We start from the raw sequence: 9,791 nt of genomic DNA on the forward strand, positions 1-9,791 counted from the left end.
TGCGCATGAGCACAACTTATCATCCCCAAAGCGACGGGCAATCCAAGGTGCTCAATCGCGTCGTTGAACAATATCTCCGCAGTTTTGTTCACGACAAGCCGACGAACTAGCACAAATTCCTGAGTCTAGCAGAGTGGTGCTACAACACTTCACGCCATTCTGCTACGGGAGTAACCCCATACGAGGTCACCTATGGTAAACCCCTACCGGCAATCCCTGACTATATTCCGGGGACATCTGATGTCGAGGCTGTGGATTTCCTCCTCACTTCACGGTAGGACATGTTCACAACTCTTCGACGAAAGCTTGAACGATCACAAGCTCGAATGAAAGATCACGTTGATTGTCACCGTCGAGAGGCCGTTTTTCAGGTAGGGGACTGGGTCTATGTAAAATTACGTCCTTACCGCCAAACAAAAGTCGCCAATAAGTTCTAGAAACTCGGAACGCTTTTACGACCCTTATCAAATTACTGAAGTGATTGGCAAGGTGGCTTATCGCCTGGCTTTACCACCAACGGCCAAGATCCACCCCGTGTTTCATATCTCGAAGCTTAAGCCCCATCACGGCCCCATCGTGAAGGAACAATCCCTTCCTCCATCCTCTTGGGCCAACAACCCCGTAGTGGCTCCACTTGCCATCCTGGACCACAAATGGACCGATCAAGATCCCCTATAACTCTCGGTTCTAGTCCAATGGGCAGGACTGCAGCCCGAAGATGCCACCTGGGAACGTTGGATTGATCTTCAAGACATCTATCACCTTGAGGACAAGGTGCTTCCGGAAGGGATAGGAGATGATAGAGGAGCAGCAACCCGACCCAAGCGTACCATGAAGAGGCCCACCAATTGGGAAGAATATATCCACTAATGAATACTGCACCAGCTTAGTTACCAGAAAGGGCAATTTTGGAAATTTACCTTCAGAGTAGTGCCTTCCTCATTGTGCTTGCTTTATCTCGCACGAATCGCAGCTTCGTGATTCTTGTCTCCCGAAGATCACAACTGAATTTTATCCTGTTTACTGTTTTCCAGCATTGTTAGCATTTGTGTTTTTTTTTGAAATATTATAAATAGATGTAATGAATCAAGAGGAAGGCAATGCGAATTTTCGATATTCTACCTCTCACTCTTTGCTTTTGGAGGTTGATTCCTGTCCTCTAATTCAGGAATATCTTTACCCTTATCAGTGACGGTGAGAGGAAACAGACGACAGAAGAGAGAAAGGAGTGGGAGAAGAAAGAAAGAAGTTTTTTTAATTTTTAAAAGTTAAGGATGCATGCTTACATTAAATTTATAAAAAGAATTTATAAAAAGAAAGCAAGTGATTGATTTTTTTTTAATTTTTGATGTTGATTAATAATGTATTCATACTAAAAAAAATGATATGAGTGTATTACCAAACCCTAATATATATAATAGATAGTAGATATAATAGATTATTATATATAAAATCTGTACAATGGTCTCCACATGTGAGAATCTGCATTTTTTTTTTACTTTCTTTTTAAACTTAAACACTTTACTTTTTTCTCTCTCTCTTTTTTTACTTCAAAGATCGTTTATTGCACAGGACTATAAAACAGGTGAAGAAAAACGTTGTGATCGGTTCTCGAAATATCCCTAAATGGTCTCCACATGTGAGAATCTGCATTTTTTTTTTACTTTCTTTTTAAACTTAAACACTTTACATTTTTTTCTCTCTCTTTTTTTACTTCAAAGATCGTTTATTGCACAGGACTATAAAACAGGTGAAGAAAAACGTGGTGATCGGTTCTCGAAATATCCCTAAAACCTTGACGTAATGTCGTATTGTTAAAAAGAAAAACTAGGCAGAAAAGAACACGCCAAACACGAGAGCAGAGTAATGATCAATTTGTCTTGATGGAAGTTGAGTAATGCATTTTTTTTAACACTTACAAAATTCAGCTTCAACACGGGGGTTAATGTAAAGTTTTAGGTATTATATTATTTAATAATCAATTGGCTACGCTTACTTGTATAAGTATTATATATAACAATATATATATATATATATATATATATATATATATATATATATATATATATATAACCAATAAAATATAACAAAATTATTAACGTGTATAATAATTATTTCAAAAATGAATATAAAAATATTTAGAATTAGAAATATTTTTCCCCAAATCCTACAATTTAAAACCAAAGGATACAGTATTTTAAAAATATAATCACTAGTGGAAATTTTGGGAAGGTTAAATTGTTTTTTTTTCTCTAATTTAATTTTTAATTCAATTTAGTTATATTTTTTTTTGCTTTAATTAGATTCTTTAATTTTTAAATTTGATTTAATTTAATCTTAGAACTAATAGTGTCAGAAAAAACATTCATCATACTAACATTATCTCACTAATTTTTTCTAATACCGTTAATTCACTTATATTTAATGTGAATCCAAAATAAATTAAAAAAAAAACAAATCAAAACTTAAAAAATAAATCAGAAGATAGGACAAAACTAATTTAACCTTATCGGGAATGACCGAATTACCATGTCTGACGTCTCAATTATTATGCAAAAAATGCATTCTACATGTGTCGGTCAACTGTTGCATTGGCTCATAGCCATAACAGGCTCAGCCTACAAAGGAAAGAATCTCCCAGAAACCACACCAATCCAAAACTATTTAATTTCATCCAACCAATTAATACAACCATATTATATACGCTCAGATATTACGGAATCAAAAGATTCCCATGTCAACCACAAACCAATTGCTTTTTTATTTTTCAAAAGAAAACAATTGATCACAAATTGTTAACCGTCGAGCTTTATTTCGAGTCACATTATTAAACATTTACCACTAATGGGGTTACGCGACGACCCGAATGCGATCACTCAATCTTTTTTTGTCCCAAATCAGAAATTTCCTAATATATATATATATATATAAATGAATCTCTATCCCCTTCTCCTTCATTCTATGCAATGAAATAATAACGGTGTGATGCGCTTCAACAATTAGGGGGACCACAAGGTAGATTAGAGTTAGCATTTAAACAAAATTAAGAAGGGGAAGTGAATTATTCGTTCTTTTGCAAATTAGTGTGGGATCCAAAATTCTTGATATTATCTGCATAATCAACGGTGGATGCATTTTTCTTTTCCTTTTTCTTTGTTTTGATTTCAGATTCTTCCATCTAGAATTGAAAAAAAGAAGGTGGGTCTTATTTCAAATTGGCTTGTTTGCTGCAGTGGCCACTCCAAAGCAGATTAGAGAACTGATGCAGGTCGTAGGCCTCACAAATGATGAAGTGAAAAGCCATTTGCAAGTGAGAGTTTATTTAGATTGTTTAGATAAATTTCACCTTAAATATTTAGTTTTTTATATAAAAAATTTAAATAAGAAAAACAATTGAAATGAATTTAGTTTTTTTCCTTAAAGTTAGTGAATATAATGTTACCTCACCCAAACCATTCTGTCAAAACTTTGATATACAAAAATGACCCACATACCATCTAATTGGTTACACACACAATCTCTCTTCTTAGCACAATACCAGTTTTGCCACCGTAAAAGATCCTCGCATCTGATGCTTAGCCCCCTCCAACCACCCACTATTTAGCCTCTTGAATATTGTCCAAATAGTGAAGCCTTAATATATATATATATATATATTAGAACAGACAGTCTCAACCACTTCCAATAATTGGAGATCAACAATTTCAACACCCCTTATATGCACCAAACTTCTGCATATTGCATAGATCCCTTTTCATAGTATCACCCTCAACCATTTGTTGTAAAAAATATTCTATAAAAAATTAGTCATTATCAAAAAGTTAGTGAATATTTCCCCCAATAATTAAGTAAAAAAAAAAAAATTCAACTTACATACTTTATCTTTTATAGGACTCTAGAGTTTAACTTCTTGGAGAGGACCTAAATTAGCAACCCTTTATCAATTTATTGTCCAGCCATTATTATGTGTCAACGGTTGGACAGCTGTTTAATTTTTACTTTCAAAATCAAAACATTTTATTCTTTTTTTTTTCTTTTCCTTTTTTTACTTCAAAAACCGTACATTGCATGGATTCCAGTGCTAGTTTGAGTAAAAACTCTCCATTTACTGAAAAATATCCGGTAGGAGAGAGAAAGAAACATACACTCTGTGGGACCAATAAATGGAGAGAGCCCCAATCCCTTTTATTTGTAACATTTTTTTCATCCTTTATTACTTTTCTCAATTACTCATGCAAATTTGTGGTTTATTCAGAAGTACAGGCTTCATTGTAAAAGACTCCAAGGTTCTTCAGTTAGTGGCTTATGCAAGATGGTACAAGACAAATGTCGAGACAATAAATCAAAGGGAAACTTGTCACAATCTGGCTCTCCACAAGGTCCTCTCTTCCTAGGAGGGTCTGGAAAAGGTCTTTCAAGCTCCGAATGCAACAACATGGACACAGAAGAAGATAAGCAATCAGATTGCCGCAATTGGAAATGAGGGGTTCACTAGCAACTAGAACCAGAACTGAGGTTTTATGAGCTTCTAAAGTTTTCTGATACATGAGAATAAACATATATCATATGAATACACAAAATTTTACAGCACAAAAATAATAGATCTAACAAATAGAAGGGATCCAATCCAATCATGTTAGAATTATTTGAGAGACTTCTAGAGTTAGCAGTGGAGATTTTACAGGGTTTAAAAGTTCTCTCCCCCTGCTTTTAAGAGGTTTCTGCTATGTCGGTATAGATTGTTGGTAGGTGTAGTTTTAATTTAATAAAGAATCAAGATAATGGTTCACTCACATTTTGTCTACTTAGCTTCCATTAAAAAGATATAGTTAATTACAAATATAAATATAGTAATTTTATTTCATCAGCAGTTAAAAATAAATGAACACAATTATATATTATTATTCGCATATGGTTAAGAGAGATATATAGTTACGAAGTTATTATAATATTTAGGTTTAAATATATTTTTCGATCTTGGAATTTAGTATTTTTTTATTTTTTATTTTTGTAAGTTTTTTTTTTGTTTTAATCCATGTCATGTTAACACAGAGTGTCACATATTTAAGTTTCAAATTAAATATTAAAATATGTATATATTTAATAATGTGACACACTTAACATGATCATGTTTTTCTAAATTTTTATCCTGAAAAATGACTTATCATTGGGATGAAAATAAGCTAGGCTGAACAAGGCTTTGGTCAAATTGGTTAGACTTGTTCTTTTTTTTTTTTTTTGGTTGAATGGTTTGGCCTGTTTAAAAAACTCAAGACTTGAGCTTGACGTGTGAGTTATCATAGGGTTTATTTTTAGGTTTGACTTGACCTATTTAAAAGTCTAACTTATTCTATTAGTTTACTTAAAGAACTATTTCATATTAAAGCTTCTATGTAAGTCTAATTTCTCTTTACATTGGACAATAGACTCATAAGCCATTGAGAAAAACTGGGTAAATCAAACTATAATTTATAAAAATTAAAATTGTCGTTACTCAAAGCATGAGACTGTGGAAATAAGCGAACTAAGTTTTGTAAGAGTCATGTCTTATACGTTAATATGATGTAAGTTTATCGCTTTCAAGATAACTTTAGTTTAAAAAAAAAAAACCTATTTTTTAATAAGCTCTCTAATTAAAACAATTTATCACTCAATAAGCTAACGTTTTTTACTCTTTATGGTAAAACAATTATTATTTTGATATATTATACTGATTTTAATATAATAATAATACTAAATAAATGATTATAATTTATATTTATTTAAAATAGGCTGGCCTGTTAGGCTTAAAAGGCTTTTTAAATAGCATAAATCCTAACCTTTTTAATCAAATAGGCTTTTATAAAAGGTAGAGTCTGGTCTATGTTTGAAAAAAGCCTGTCAAGACCTGGGCCTAATGTAGGCGATAGGCTTCTATTGGAGGTCTGAGCATATTTCCATCCCTACTTATCACCATTGTTATTGCAACCACCACCATTACTACACTGTTGTTTGTGGCCACCACCTCCGAAGTTTCCATCACTTGTCATTGTGGCCATAACCACTATTGCCACTATCATTACTAGCAACACCATTATTTTGGCTGCTGAGACCACAACCACCACTACCTCTTTTGTCACTATACAGTATGAGTATCCAACTAGACTGAATACTTGAGAATACCCCTCATTACACCTTTAAAATATTTAAGCATAAAGCATGATCTTTCTAAGTACTCAGGTCTTCGACCAGACCGAATACTTAAGCGTTGTCCTTACCTTGTCACCATAAGGTGATCCTTATAAAAGTACTCAGATATTCTGTAACACCCTGAGATATTATAAGTTATAAATCGATGTTTAATTGTATTTATTGTGTTATTTGACTATATGATAGACTTGAATGAGTTGAAGTATGCCTTGAACTAGTCATGTGTGAATTTCTTGATGTGGAGTTTTGTTGAGCGAAGTTGAAATTATGAGATTTTAGATTTTACCAAAACCTAGTTCAGTGAAATTGCGATATTGGATTCGTCAACCGTTGGATCGTCTTCAAATTTTGTCTGGATCTCTCTAAGATATGTTTCTACAGACTGACAGTTGAGATTTTGAAAATAATAACTTTTGGTCTCCCGTTAAACAAGAATGGCGCGCTAAGCGCAATTCTAACCGAGGGGAATTGTGCTGAGCAGCCCAAAGCTGCGCTAAGCCCAATTCCAACCGAGGGGAATTACGCTGAGCAGCCCAAAGGTGCGCTAAGCGAGCCCTATTGCAGAGGGGGTTGCGCTAAGCCTAAATTCTTGCGCTAAGCACAAGAAGTGGACTTCGGCTTAGCGCGACAGGCTCGCTAAGCGAAAGTTGCAGGTTATAAATACGTCCTCAGCGTGAAAAACACGATTATCACTCTCCTATTCTCCAAAAATGCCACCCAAACCCTAATACCTCATTTTTCACCACCCAAGACCACCGGTGGCTGCCGTAAGCCGCCGTTGCTTGCCGTTGCACCCCCACACCAAGAGGAACACTTTAATTGGAGTGGAATCCTCAGAATCCTCCTCGAAGATTCGATGGAGAAAATCCCTCAATCCTCCATTTCAAAGTTTCTCTGAGGTAATCTTGACTGCTAAGCCTTCTCCTAGCTAGTTTGAGTTCCTCTTAGTGTCTCTTATGTGTTGGGTATTGTAATAGGGTGTTTTTACACTTCCTTTGAAAAACCCTAGAGAATGTGACATTGTAAAAGTTATTTTTTTATAACATTGAGGTTATTTTTTCGGCATTCACTGAACCCCGGTCACATTGGCGTGATCGAAATTTCAAAATGATGTTTCCATTTGTAGAATCCAAAACACCCCTCAGCCCTTTATGTTTTGACACGGGTATTTGACCCCGAATGTTACCTTTGACCTTGTTTTTGAAATTCATACTAAATTCCTTTCGTTTTGGTGTAATAGAGACTTGCATTGGACCGACAAGCGCGAATGAGAGAGAGACCTCTAAGTGACGCAAAGAGGAACCGACGGGGAGCTCACGATAGGTGAGGGGAGTTTATTATAAAATTTACCGTTTTGACACCATAGTTAGGGTCAGGGAACCTAGCTATGAGAATATCTGCCTGTCCCTGTTGCGTGCTGATTTTCTTTCAAGAAAACTATGTTTTTAACTAATGGGATGCGATACATTTGGTATTGATGTGAGTGTTGTTTTCAAGAAAAACTATGTTTTTAACAAATGAGATGTGATATATATATATATATATATATATATATATATATATATATATATATATATATATATATTGTTGATAAATAACATTATTGCTTATTAAACTTGTGTTGTTTGAAGACCTGGGGAGTGTAAACCTCAGGCATGAAAAATATATTAATGCGGAATGCGACTTATTGTTGATGTTGCTATTGGTGACTTTAATTGATATGTGGTGATGTTGATATTTACGATGATATTGATTTGAGATGGCGTTGTTAATGGTTATCATGTCAACATGAATCGATGTTATTATTGATGGTTATGTCAATATGGAATGAGGTTGTTGTGGTTATTGGTGATGTCATTGAAATGGAATGTTGATGATGTTGGAAATGCATTGACAGGTGCATGTTGTGTATGTTCGTGGGGGGGGGGGTGCATTGGCCTTGTCGGATGTCCCTTTTATGGAAAAATAGAGTGGTTAAAGAATCTAAGCATTTCCGAGGGGATGCTTAGGAGCTTTAATTCATCCATGGTCATTGTACTTGATGGTGCCTATGTTCATACGTCGTATGTTGTGTATGTCCATGGGGGGGTGCATTGACCTTGTCGGACGTCCCTTGTGTGGGAAACTAAAGTGGTTAAAGAATCTAAGCATTTCTGAGGGGATGCTTAGGAGCTTTAATTCATCCATGGTCATTGTACTTGATGGTGCCCATGTTTCATACCTCATATGACACGGGAAATAGTATAAACTATGGCAGTATGTACTTTGTACTAAGGGGTGTGTCACCTAGTAGGGAACTCCTTGTGGCCCCAGGTTGATCACCTGGGGGGGGGGGGAGTTACGATGCACGACTGGGTGGCCTCGTCAAATACTACATGGTTTCCTAAGTGAGGTGTTGTGTAGGCACGCTTAGGGCTATTTCTTTGGTATTGGATACGGTACGTACCGCATTGCATCTGAGAGTTGAGGTCAGGTGCATGCATCATTCTGAGAAGTCTTGATTGGATCCATGGATGGATGATGAATAATTTTTGAATGCGTATGATGAATAATTGTTGAATGTGGGTGTTGAATAATGAATGTTGTGTAAGCTCATGATGTTTGCTTATGTTTTCTTGCCAATTGTGATTATTTGGGTTTAACATTGGTTCTTTTTATAATGAACTCACCCTTGCAATTTTGTATCGTGTGGTTGATATCTGTGATGATCGCGAACCTTGTTTATGGGAGCAGAATGACAGCAGTAGGGTGCAGGCATGAGATTCTGTTGAGGAGTTGCCAAGCCGACGTGATGACGTTGGGATTATTTTGGGGAAAGAGTTGTGTTTTGTTAATCAACTCCTCCATAGTGGTTCATGATTTCTTTTGTTGGATTAAGGATGTAAATCACAGATTTAATTATATCTACGAACTGATTTAATCTTCATTATGTGTATGATGTGTACTAAACTACTATATTAATATTCATGTATTTGGTTAAACATTGGTGCGTGTTTGGGAACATATATATATATATATATATATATATATATATATATATATATATATATATATTTGTGAAATTCAAATTTTCTATGATTTTCATAAGCAAAATAATGGAGTTTTCATAAAAGAAAGGAAAAGAATTTAATTTTTCAGTTATTAGAGTGGTGATATCGTAGCGACGAGGCGGGTCATTACATTAGTTGTATCAGAGCAGGTCGAACCTTTCAGCCAGTGAGTTGTGAGCCTGCAATGTTTTTTTGTGTGTTTTCTGGTTGCCTTGTTGAATGCTTGATGTCTCTTGTTTGCAATTGGATCTTATTCGGTTGTTGTCTTTCCATGTGTTGTAGAAATTTGATTGTTGTAGTCGTAACGTGTTTGGTTTCCTGATGTCAGCTATACCATGAGTTTCAATGTCATGTCGTGAATTATCAGACTGGCCATTTGTATAATTTGTGAAGTACAATGGGATGATATGGCAAGCAATTAGGAAATACAAACGATGGGAAATGAGTGTTAATGTCTCGAGGCATCAACTCTCAAAAGTAACCAAGTAGGAACTTGTGATGGTTGTGATTTTGTGTGGTACTTGGTTGTGTGTATTCTTTCCATGTCTCACT

The 9,791-nt window shown here is 35.2% G+C and overlaps 1 pseudogene; it reads left to right on the plus strand.

Moving 5' to 3' along the window:
• Nucleotides 1–2,981: 2,981 nt before the first annotated feature.
• Nucleotides 2,982–4,904, plus strand: LOC106798887 (transcription factor HHO5-like; annotated as a pseudogene).
• The last annotated feature ends 4,887 nt before the right edge of the window (nt 4,905–9,791 follow it).

This window comes from Glycine max, chromosome 5, assembly GCF_000004515.6.
Source record: "Glycine max cultivar Williams 82 chromosome 5, Glycine_max_v4.0, whole genome shotgun sequence".
Classification (NCBI taxonomy): Eukaryota; Viridiplantae; Streptophyta; class Magnoliopsida; order Fabales; family Fabaceae; genus Glycine; species Glycine max.